Consider the following 12930-nt stretch of genomic DNA (forward strand, 5'->3'; position numbering starts at 1 on the left):
TGTTTGTTGATAGTTCTTCACATACCCTGGATTTAGTTACTGTTTTTGATTCTTTGGAAGAACAATCGGCAGAAGAAGTAAAAGGAATGGAGGTCCAACACGCCGATGTGGCATGCCTTGATACGATGCCATTTGGAGAAGAGTTGAGCACTAAAGAGGATGAAGACATAAAGGGAAGCAGAGTGGAAGTTAATCAACCATTCACTACTAAACCTAAAGCACGAACCATTACAAAATATGAAATGATTACATTCAAAAAGAGGGAAGTGCAAGAAAAGGTAAAGAAGAATGAGTTGAAAAAGAAGAAGAGGAAAAGAGAAGCCCAAACAGCTGAGGATGATACTGAGAAAAGGAGAAGAGACGAATTGAAGAGGGCTTACAAGAAAAAGATTCACGCCTACAAGACCAAGTATAAACCACAAAAAGTGAGGCGTACATTCCCGATGCTTGAAGATGACAAAACGTAAATGGGAAGGAGTCTAGCTAATGACTCCTTAAAAAGAAGCGCTTGGCGGGAGGCAACCCGTCGTTAGAGTTTGCTTTCTTTTACTCTTTAGTTTTTTTTTAGTTTTTGTTCCGTTTCACAATTTTAATCTTCCAAATCATCAGACATGTCTGCTTGAGAGTGTGCCTAGCTTAAGGGTGGGGTGAAAAGATTTTGAATAAATAACAAAATTTTGAAAATCAGTAATGTTTTACAAGAGACTCGCCGAGTCTGACCCTGACTCGTCGAGTCGGTTTTATTTACAGAAAAAAAAAATAACTTCGAAATTACTTTTACATCTGGTAAATAGGGTTTTAACCCTAAGATTCAGTTTCCACACCACACTCGCCGGGTACCTCTTCTCTCTCAAGCATTCAAGTTTTCTTCAAATTTTCTTCCAATTTCTCAAAGTTTAAACTCAAAAGGTAACAACTTTCTTCTTGATTTTTAGTAAGAATGTGATTATAAGGCCATCTATACCTGCAATTGCATGAAAAACCCGTTTTTGAAAAGTAATGAAATTCTAGGGTTTCGATTTTTCATGAATATTGTTGTTTTGAACGTTTATTTTGGCCTTATTACTTAGTAGGAAGTCCCTGAACAAAACCCTTGACAGAAATTACAGGTTTTATGGTCCAATTTCATGCGACCCGTCGACTGACTCGTGCAGGTTGCGCGACCCGCCGAGTCGGGCCTGGACTCGACGAGTCCAGTCGACTTACAGACAGGAGACATTTTTTTTAATTATATTCTGTGTTTTCTGGGTTTTGTGTGTTTATTTTGCAGACATCATGTTCAGAAGGGGACAAACTTCAAGTGGCAACCAAGGGGAGTTTCCATGGCTAAATTTCCCGCAAATTGAGTCCGCTTCAACAATGCGGAAATGGAAGAAGAAGCTATCTGATATTAAGAAGAAGGAGGTTTATGTGCCAAACAGGATTGATTGGGAGTGGCTGCAAAGTGTTCGATATGAGGAGGAATTAGCTCCTTACCTTTTAAAGGAGTTCCAACATGAAGGCCAAACAATGATCTGCGATGGATGGAGCCGGGTCTTCCGCATACAAGAGCCGGTCTATTTAGAGCTTTGCTTGGAGTTTTTCTCTACGGTGTCTTTCACCGGGGGAGTGGATGTCTTTCACCCAACAAGCTTTAGTTTCTGCCTCGGGGGAGAATTTCGTCAATGCTCGGTAGTGGATCTTGCCTGCCGACTAGGGATTTACGATCAGCCCTTGGTTTCAACAAACATCTTTCGGGCCTTTTTAGCACAAGCACATATGGCATTTCTCGATGGAGTTACAAGCACGGGTTGGTGGAATACCATAGGAAATAAAGTTTACATCCCAAAGTCTGCACAAGAAGGGAGCATCCGATCCCCAACTCACCGCCTCATTCACCGCCTTATTTCTTCCACCATCAACCAAAGGAAAGACAATGACAAGGTCTCCAACCTTGACGTTTTCTACTTATGGAGCATAATAATACCCGGCGTCTTTTGCAACATCCCATGGTGTATTGCTTCATACCTTTCGGAGGGTGCGGTCAAAGATCGCAAAACCTCCCGTATTAATGGTGGGATGTTTGTCACCCGATTGGCTAACTCATTCGGGTTGATGAACCGCGGTGCCTGGAACTTCATGACAATGATCCCGACGCCCCCGTTTAATCCCATTCTTTTCCGAAGAGCACGGTTTATTGAAGACTATGGTGGTGGCCATTATGCCATTCCAAACGATGACCCCGTTGTTGGTCCCGAAGCACCAAGAAGGAGGGTGAGATCAAGAAGAGAGCGGGATGTGGAGGACGAGCCGCCAGTGATTCCGGTCGAAAATGAAGATGTACCAATGGATTGGTACAATGTGGAGATGAGGCGGATGCAGGATCAAATGGCGAGGGCGCTTAACTTTAGCAACCAATCCCATATACGACTTTTTGACCACTTCAATATCCCACATATTGATGGTGAAAATTACCCCTTTATTCCATCTTGGGATGAGGTGATTGGTGCGAGACGAAGTGGAGCCGGGGGAAGTGGAGCCGCCAATGATGATGAGGAGGACGAGGATTGATTTTTGTGTTTTAATTAGACAATTTTTGTTTTGTTTTATTTTTTATTTGGTGTGTATGCTTTGAGATTTTATTATGTTTAATGGTTGTTTGCTTTAGTTATTTTTCAGGATTGAATTATGATTGCTTGCTTACGATGATTTAGAGATGTAACGCATGGATGTTTTCGCGAGTGAGAGCGAGTCAAGGAAGCGGGTTTTTAACGTCAAAGTGTCGAGTCCGGTCTTAGGGGTATGAGCAATTGAGTCTAAACATGGGGAGGAGTTAGAGACGTTTTTAGAGGCTAAAACAGTTGCGAAATACCAAGTTTTTTCGTTCAGTGACCTACTCGACGAGTGCACTAAGCTGACTCGACGAGTCGCCTTGTATTTCTACATATTCTGAGAAGGCGTGCTGGTACTCGACGAGTCCACCATAAGATTCGACGAGTCGGTCAATTTTTATACCGACGGACTGTTGATTTGATGTTGCTACTTGTCCCACTTGCTCACTTATTCTTCCATATCCATTCTTGAAGATCTTACACTGGTTTCCGCGTATTTGGAGCGACCCACACGAGACGAGACACTCAAGGCATGGATGAGATGTTACCATGTCTAAAGTTGAAGTTGGAGCTTAAATGAGTGTGATCAGCCTATCCATTGCTATCCCAGGGGAGTTTGTTCCAATTCCCTCTGTAGTTTCTTTTTATGTTTTTTATGCATCATATGCAATGAGGGCATTGCATCACATAAGTGTGGGGTAAGGGGTTGGTTACATAATAGTTTACATAATAGTCAATTTTAAAAAAAAATTTGCATATCAAAAGTATTATTTAGGTCCTTAATTAGAAAACTTTGGTAAAAATTAGGATTCCATGTTAGGATTGTGTTAATAATTGCATGAAAACCCAAATGTTTAGTTGAGCCTATACACGTTCTAGTGCATTTGTGGCTTCCTTATTTCAGTGAAATCATGAGACAAAAACACGACCTTGCTCAGCCCGAGGGATGCAATATGTTTAGCAGCCTAAACCTGAAATGTATCCAGGAAAATTTTTATCATTAGCCAATAAAGGTTGAGATGGAGCGCCCCTACTTAAGCATGTAGGGTTTTGAGTGAAAAAAGTAAGGTATACATGTAAAAAAAAAGAATGAGAGAATTGCAAGAAAAGTTGTAAGAATTTTGGAGCAATCAAAGTGAAGATCAAAAGATCAAAATTCCAAGAAATCCAAAAAAGTTGAAGATACCAAAGGTCAATACAAGTTGGTGAATTCAAAGATATCAAAGATCAAATTATCAAGAAAGTGAAGAATTCAAAGAATTTCATAGTGGTATCGAAAAATTGTAATTTCCTAGAATATGTATGCTTGGGTTGCTCAATTAAAAATACCTTGAGGGTAAAGAGGTTTTCTGAGGATGGATTCGGAGGGTTGCATAAAATGAGCATAGTTCGGGGTGAGTGGGCGAATGTTTATGAGGATTGTGAGTATTTGGAATATGGGGGGTTCTTTAGGAAAAATTTTAGACACAAATGCATGCGTTGCGGTCTTGGCATAATGGTTGGGTTAGATTGGAGTTGTTATACATAATTCTAATGTGTTAAAATTCAGTTTTGCTTGAGGGCAAGCAAAAGACAAGTGTGGGGTATTTTGATATGTGCATATTTAGTGTGTATTTAGTATAGTTTTTTATTCATATATTAGCTAAATTATCGCATATTATGGACAAAAGGTGCTTAAAATTGTTAAATTATGTTTTTCAGTCCAAATATGAAGCTCGGAAGCAAAAGGAAGCAAGAGAAGCGGTTAGGAGCTAGAGAGTGGAATGAAGAAGGAAAAAACACTAAAAAAAGCTTCTACTCGTCGAGTCAGATAGCTACTCGACGAGTCCGGTCGAGGAATCAGAAGGATAATGACTCGGGATCCTAGATAGTTATCGCAATACGGGGAATGTGAGAGGGACTCGACGAGTCACCACTTGACTCGACGATTCGGATCGCTTATTTAAAGATAATTCCACAGATCGAGAAGGGAGAGTTCTGGGACGATTCAGAGAGGTTTTGCTGCGATTGAGAAGCCAGAGGACCCTTAGAGATCGTCAAAGCGAGCTAGAGTTCAATTCCGAAGGAGCATTGAGGCAAAATTTATCATACTTCTTAAATCTTTGTGTTTAGTTACTATGTTTGAACATTTAGATTCTGTTTGTTTGCTGAATTTTATTTCAATGATGAGCTAAACCCTTTAAACTTCTATTTGGGGATACGAAATTGGTAGTATGGTTTGATTCTTGGTAGGATTAATTCTATGTTGGTTAATTTAGTTATTTTAGCTTGCTAAAGAACCTTGTGTGTGAATGATAATTGATTTTCTGTTAATAGGGAGATAATTAATTAGCATGAACATCTATTAGTTATCAATCTCATATGCTTAGTGAACACTTTTTGTCATATGTCTAGTGTAGTGAACATGAAACTAGGATTAATAAGAAAATCAAGTAAATTTATGTGCAAGCTTGTGAGATGACCATTAAACAAGAAGTTAATTAAAAGGATAAATTAATTAGCTATTGCAAGTCTAACTTAACCCGAATATTATATCTAGTAAATCTAATTGAAATAGACAACTGGCCATTGTTTAAATTGATTTATTTGCTAAGGATTAATGAAGTGAATACGGAACTAATCAATTGAATCGGTAACTAGCAAAAGAATTAATCCATTGCACTTTTACCTTGAAATCAACCATAGGATCAATTAAGTTGAACTAAATAGAAGTACTTCTCCGTTATTGAATCTAGTCAAAGTCTTTATTTTCTAGCTTAAATTAGTAATAATTAGTAAGTTTCTAGTCTTGTAAAACTAGAGAACAACCCCTGCTTTTTAATTAACTTAGATTAAATTAGTTTTTAGTTTAATTTGTCGTTCCCTGTGTTCGATACCCTGCTTATTTAGCTATACCACAATTGATAGGTTCACTGCCTTTTGTGTGTTATTTGATAATTAAAAGTAGGTTTAAAACAAGTGGGTTTTACACACATTATTACCCAAGACGTCGGACGGACTGGACACCATATGGGTAATAATCGACCGACTGACGAAATCTGCCCATTTCCTGCCAATCAAAGAATCCTACAAGATGGAGAGACTGACGCGGTTGTACCTATGGGAAATCGTGAGACTCCATGGAGTGCCAAAATCTATTATCTCGGATAGGGACAGTAGGTTCACATCGCGCTTTTGGCAATCACTCCACAAGGCAATGGGAACTCATCTCGACATGAGCACCGCGTATCACCCACAAACGGACGGTCAAAGTGAACGAACCATTCAAACGCTTGAAGACATGCTTCGTGCATGTGTGATAGACTTTGGGAAGTCTTGGGATACCCACCTACCGTTGATCGAGTTCTCATATAACAACAGTTGTCATTCGAGCATCAAGGTGGCTCCTTTCGAAGCACTGTACGGGCGTAAATGTAGATCACCGTTATGTTGGGCCGAAGTAGGTGATACCCAGCTAGCAAGAACACATACGTCGAACAGGGCACTAACGGGACCGGAGATCATTCGCGAAACCACAGAAAAGATCGTCCAGATCAGAGCTCGATTATAAGCATCGCGTGACCGACAAAAGAGCTACGCCGACAAACGGCGAAAGCCCTTAGAATTTCAAGTCGGTGATCGAGTACTGTTGAAAGTCTCACCCTGGAAAGGGATAATACGTTTCGGAAAACGGGGAAAGCTGAACCCGCGATACATTGGACCTTTCGAAATCGTCACCCGAATAGGTCCGGTAGCCTACAGACTACAACTACCCGCGGAGCTAAACGGTGTACACCCCGTGTTTCATGTCTCTAACCTGAAGAAGTGCCTATCAGATGAAACCCTTGTCATTCCTCTTGACGAAATCGAAATCAATGAGAATCTCCTGTTTGTTGAAGAACCAATCGAAATCATGGACAGGGAGGTGAAGCGTACTAAGCAGAGTCGCATCCCGATCGTGAAAGTACGGTGGAACGCAAAGCGTGGGCCAGAATTCACGTGGGAACGCGAAGATCAAATGAAGCAAAAGTACCCTCACCTATTCTAGCATTCTCAAATCTAGCTTTCAAACAGAATTTCGGGACGAAATTCCCTCTAACGGGGGGATGATGTCACAACTGGAAATTTTGTGTCATGTAATCTATACACTCAAGTTAATGTGAATCAAAAACTTAAGAACATGTGTGACACCTATGATTATGACATCAAAAACTTCAATCAAATACATCATACAAGTACTACAAATAGTCATCAAACAATTGGAAACCCTAGAAGTTCTTATTTAGGTCCACCTTGGAGTAGAACTTCCTTATTGGATCCAAATGGACCAATAAGCTTCCAATTTGACTATCATGGGCTTAGAACCCTAATTGGGCTCTAATTGGACCCACACTAATTTATTTCAACATTATGGGCCATGTTAGGCCTAGAATGAAATGAATTAAAAGCTTTGATCCATGAATAACCTAAACTAGTCCAACAAAAATGCAAAAATCCTACCACATTCTTTTAGGCTTAAAACATACCCAAACAAACTCTAATATTGGGCTTAGGGGCAAAAAGCCCAAATTTTTCCTTTTCCCTTCCAAACTCTCGGCCCAAGGCCCAAGTCCAAGAAAAAATGGAAGAGTTGACTATTTGCTTGCCACCTCACTATTAACCAAAGGACTTCCATGCAAGAGACCCATACTTCCATGCACCATCCTTTCATGCATCTCTCTTCTTCTCCCTCTCTCTCTCTTGCTCTCGGCCATATTCAAACACACACACAAAATTCACTCATTCTTCTCTCAAAGAAACTCTCTCATTTCTCCTCCATAATTTCGAGATTTAAGGAGCTTTCAAGGAGAATCCATCACCAAAATCATCATCTAAGGTAGGTTCATGACTAATCCATGATCTAGCAACTTCATTTCATCAAAAATCTCTTCTAAATCTATTCCAACTTGTGATCATGCACCTTAGAAGTCACCAAACTCGAGATCTACCAAGGAAAGGTGCTAGGGCCGAAAATCACTTCACTTCTCTTCCATCTTCTCTCCAAAACCGAAGCCACACCCAAGGTGAGCTTCATACCCCCTATTTTCTGTTTTTATGAGTTTTGTGGGGGGGGGGGTAATACAAGTGAAAGTGTAGATCTATATATGTTTTGTATGCCTTGTATGATTTCCATGCTTATATGTGTGTTTTTGTGTGTTATAATGTTGGATCTAGCCATAAAACCCCTCAAAACCGAGATATACCTTAAGTTAAATGATACTAGCATCAAGTATATTCCTACATACAAAGTGTTCCAAGAAAAATAGCTAAATGGCTTAGTAACATTTTCTTTGGGCTAAAAACTCAATTTTTGGACATAAAATGCTAAAAATCTAAAGTTAAAGGGCCCAAATACAAATATTTCGAAATCTGATGGGGGAGATGAGCCAAAACAGTTTCCATAATGTATTTTCTGAAAATATGCTTGTTGGAGGATTAAAAACATAAATTTCAAGCTTAATGGGCTAAAAATGACATTTTCGGCCCAATAAGGCCCATTATGCGAAATTTTCTGTTTTGGAGGGCCAAAACTGTGTTTTTCTGTAAAACAGTGGACTATTAGTGTTCCAAGTCCTTTTCAAAGGTTTAAAATGCTTTTTAAATTTAAAAAGGACCAAAGTTGCAAAAAATTTCCAATTTGGGCCAAAATTGTCAAAATTGCAAAAAAGACGGGTTATAACCGAGAAAACTGCATTTTCAGGGACTTAAACTGTTTTCAATGAAAAATATGCTGAAAAATATTAATTTAAATAATTTTTGGTGTTAAAATGTCAAGAAAAATGATTTAAGGACCAAACCGGAAAGTTATTTAATTAAAGGGTTGAAAAATGTAAATTTTACAAACAATGAGGGGCTGAAAACAGAAAACTTCCAAGGCTAATTCAATACACGCAATTTGATCAAATAATGGCACTGCGACTATCGACGAAATACAATACACAACAATACCAAAAGTCATTGCTAAACGAATTGGTTCGGTCTCGAACCAATAAAAACCCGAAACTACTAACACGACGATATCTCGATTCATACAAGTAACGTTTGGGAATTCAATATACATGCGAGTGTGCACAGACGTCTACGCACCATCTTTGGTCCCCAAAGTGTAAAATCTTGCTTGTTGGGCCTAGCTAGCCCAATGACCTGATCTTAAGGCCCGAAGACTTCTACCTTACGAGGTGTTGGGTTTTACCGATCTAACACAACGTAAAAGGACTTTCAATGGCTTGTATACTATCGGTCCCCAAGGGTCCTTTGGTATTGCTAGTAAAGTCGATATTTCATGCGAGGCGAGTCAGGGACCCCTCGTACTTTTTTATCCCCAACCGGTTAATGGAGTCATCGGGGTCTTCGTGTCCTCTTTCTCTTCGGATGTGGGATTACACGTAGTACAATACACAACAATACCAACAATACACAACAATGGCACTGCGACTATCGACGAAATACAATACACAACAATACCAAAAGTCGTTGCTAAACGAATTGGTTCGGTCTCGAACCAATAAAAACCCGAAACTACTAACGTGACGATATCTCGATTCATACAAGTAACGTTTGGGAATTCAATATACATGCGAGTGTGCACAGAAGTCTACGCACCATCTTTGGGCCCCAAAGTGTAAAATCTTGCTTGTTGGGCCTAGCTAGCCCAATGACCTGATCTTAAGGCCCGAAGACTTCTACCTTACGAGGTGTTGGGTTTTACCGATCTAACACAACGTAAAAGGACTTTCAATGGCTTGTATACTATCGGTCCCCAAGGGTCCTTTGGTATTGCTAGTAAAGTCGATATTTCATGTGAGGCGGGTCAGGGACCCCTCGTACTTTTTTTATCCCCAACCGGTTAATGGAGTCATCGGGGTCTTCGTGTCCTCTTTCTCTTCGGATGTGGGATTACACGTAGTCAGGGCGGTTGGATAACGTGATTAGTACGGACGACGCCTACGGGATCGTTAGTATAGCTATAAACTGGTCGTTTGTGTAACGCGTGTTTGTAGCAATTAATCATGCTAAAAAATAATCCAACGTCGCCTGGGATTGATAACTTCACGCGTTGCAATGGTTTCAATGTAAATTCATGGAATTCAAAGAATTAGGAAAACATCAGGTTTTCCTAGGGTTTTTCAATACATACGGATTCGAAATGTATACAAGTTTAATGAACAATTTTTACAAGTATAGAAACAAACAAGCATACCTATGGATCTTCACAAACGTTTTCAAAAGCTTTTCTTTTCAGAAAATATCGGATTTTCTGGTGGTTTTCAAACGACACGAAACATTGTTTTTCAAATACCGCTTATGAACTTACCAACATTTCACATGTTGACGTTTTTCAAAATACTTGTATTCTCAGGTAACCAGTGAATCAAAGGAAAATGTACTCAGTGATGGCTTGCAGTTTACTTATTAACGAACTGAACAATTTATTTTTGGGAATGTAATGCTTCGAGACAATGTACTTCATGTAAACTTTATTGGTTGTATTATATTAATGCATGGTGACGAATGTTGTTACGTTTCATATATATTCAATGTTATGGTATTCAATTGAGTCACAACAGCTCCCGAACGTTTCCGCCGTCTGGTTCGGGGGTGTGACAAACCTGTCCCACCACACGCTCGCTCTTCCGATGTTCCTCCTTGATAGCCTCCTGTTGAGCCTCCCGAATTTGCTCCAATAGGGGAGTCACCACGGTCATCCTCATGCAACCATCCCTGATCGGCGCCGCTTTGCAGCTAAGCGCATCGGCCACTACGTTGGCCTTCCCCGGGTGGTAAAGGATCTTGCAATCATAATCCTTCACCACATCCAACCATCGATGCTGCCTCATGTTCAGATTCGGATGATCCATGAGGTACCTCAGACTCTTGTGGTCCGTGTAGATGGTACATCGAACCCCGTAGAGGTAATGCAGCCAAATCTTGAGGGCAAAAACCACCGCCCCAGCTCCAAGTCATGCGTCGGGTAGTTCGCCTCGTGAGGCTTGAGCTGCCTCGAAGCGTAGGCAATAACATGCCCCCTCTGCATCAGTACCGCGCCCAACCCTGAAATGGACGCGTCGCAGTATACCACAAAATCCTCTACGCCCTCTGGCAGGGTTAAGATCGGTGCCTCGCACAGTCTCTGTCTCAGCGTCTCGAACGCAGCCTGCTGCTCGGGTCCCCACCGAAAGACCACGACTTTATTCGTCAGCTGCGTCAGGGGCACGGCTATCTTGGAGAAATCCTGAATAAATCTCCGATAGTAGCCCGCTAATCCCAGGAAAATCTGAATCTCATATGGAGACTTCGGAACCTCCCATCTCATCACGGCCTCAACCTTGGCCGGATCGACCAGAATCCCATTCTGGTTGACGAGGTGTCCAAGAAATTGCACCTCGCGCAACCAGAACTCACACTTGGAGAACTTGGCATACAAGTTCTCCCTCCTCAGGGTCTCCAACACCTCCCTCAGATGTTCCTCATGCTCCTCCTGAGTCTTGGAATAAATCAAGATGTCATCGATAAAGACTATCACAGACCGATCCAGCATCGGTCTGCACACGCGATTCATGAGGTCCATGAACGCGGCAGGAGCATTGGTGAGCCCAAACGGCATCACCACAAACTTATAGTGGCCATAGCGCGTCCGAAATGCGGTCTTCTGCGTATCCTCCTCCCTGACCCTCATCTGATGATAAATCGAACGCAAGTCAATCTTGGAGAACCAAGATGCTCCCTGAAGCTGGTCAAAGAGGTCATCAATCCTCGGGAGTGGGTAACGGTTCTTCACCGTTACCTTGTTCAGCTCCCGGTAATCTATACACATCCGATGCGACCCATCCTTCTTTTTCACAAATAGGATCGGGGCGCCCCAAGGCGAACTACTCGGACGAATAAATCCCTTGTCTAGCAGCTCCTGCAGCTGCGTAGACAACTCCTGCATCTCGGGAGGAGCCAACCGATATGGTGCTTTGGCTATCGGAGCCGTACCAGGAATAAGGTCAATCCTGAACTCCACCTGTCGCTCTGGAGGTATCCCAGGTAGCTCCTCCGAGAAAACATCTGCAAAATCTCAAACCACCGGAACCTCGGTCACTATCGCCTTACCCGCCTCCCGGGTATCCATCACATACGCGACATATCCTGCGCATCCCTGCTGAAGATAGCGCCTAGCCCTCGCTGCTGAACATACAGTGGGTCCACACTGCGGCCTCTCGCCATGAATCACTAACTCTCCCCCGCTTGGGGTCCTGACCCGCACTAGCTGCTGCGTGCAATCTATCAACGCCCCATTAGGGCTCAACCAATCCATGCCAATAATCACCTTGTTCCCGTGCAACGGAATGGGAACCAAGTCTACCAAGTAACGCTCCCCAAACAAACGCAGAACGCAATCTCGAAACACCATCGATGCTCGCACTGATCGATCATCAGCAATCTCTACCTCTAAAGGGCAATCTAACTCGCCCGAAGTCTCATGAAACTTCTTGCTAAGCGCAAGAGAAACAAACGATCGGGATGCACCCGAGTCGAACAATACCTGAACTGGGATGTCGTTCACATGGAACGATCCTAATGCATATATATACATACGGAGCACATATCAATATCATAACATCATAAAAATAAGATAGAAGGAAAGAATCATACCCGTCACCACATCGGGTGCGGCGCGTGCCTCCTCGGTAGTCAACTGGAATGCTCGGCTCCTCACCATCGGAGCCTTTGCCTTGCCCTGCCGGCCATCCGTGATCCGCAGGGTCGCTGGAGCTGGCGCCTTCACCGGCATAGAAACTGTCAACTGGCGGCAATTGGCCTTCTTGTGGCCCCTCTGGTTGCAGTGAAAACACAGCAACTCAGACGTCTAAATAACTGCTGACGGAGTAGTGCAATCCCTGCTATAGTGCCCAGACTTGCCGCACTAGTAGCAGCCTGATGATCCCAACCTACATGCCCCCTCGTGCGACTTGCCGCATTTCCTGCAGCGTCCCCGTCCTTGTTGGCCTTTCGGCCCCACATCTGATCCCGTGGGCTTCTTTCCCGAAGCCCCTCCTGTCTGACCCTCCTCTGACTTTCGTTTCCGGATGTGCTCCAAATCTATCTCCCTCTCCCTCGCCCTGGCAATCATGGAGTCCAGGGTGGGGCAAGCTGAAAAACTAACATGCTCCCAGATGTCAGCCCGTAGCATATCGTGATAAGGGGTCCTCCTCATATCCTCGTCACCAGCATATTGGGGCACCAACAAAGCCCTCTCCTGGAACTTGACGGTGATCTCCGCCACGGTCTCCGTCGTCTGTCTCATGTCTAGAAACTCCCTGGCCAGCTGCTGAAG

This window comes from Lactuca sativa, chromosome 1 (genome assembly GCF_002870075.4).
Source record: "Lactuca sativa cultivar Salinas chromosome 1, Lsat_Salinas_v11, whole genome shotgun sequence".
NCBI classification, from domain to species: Eukaryota; Viridiplantae; Streptophyta; class Magnoliopsida; order Asterales; family Asteraceae; genus Lactuca; species Lactuca sativa.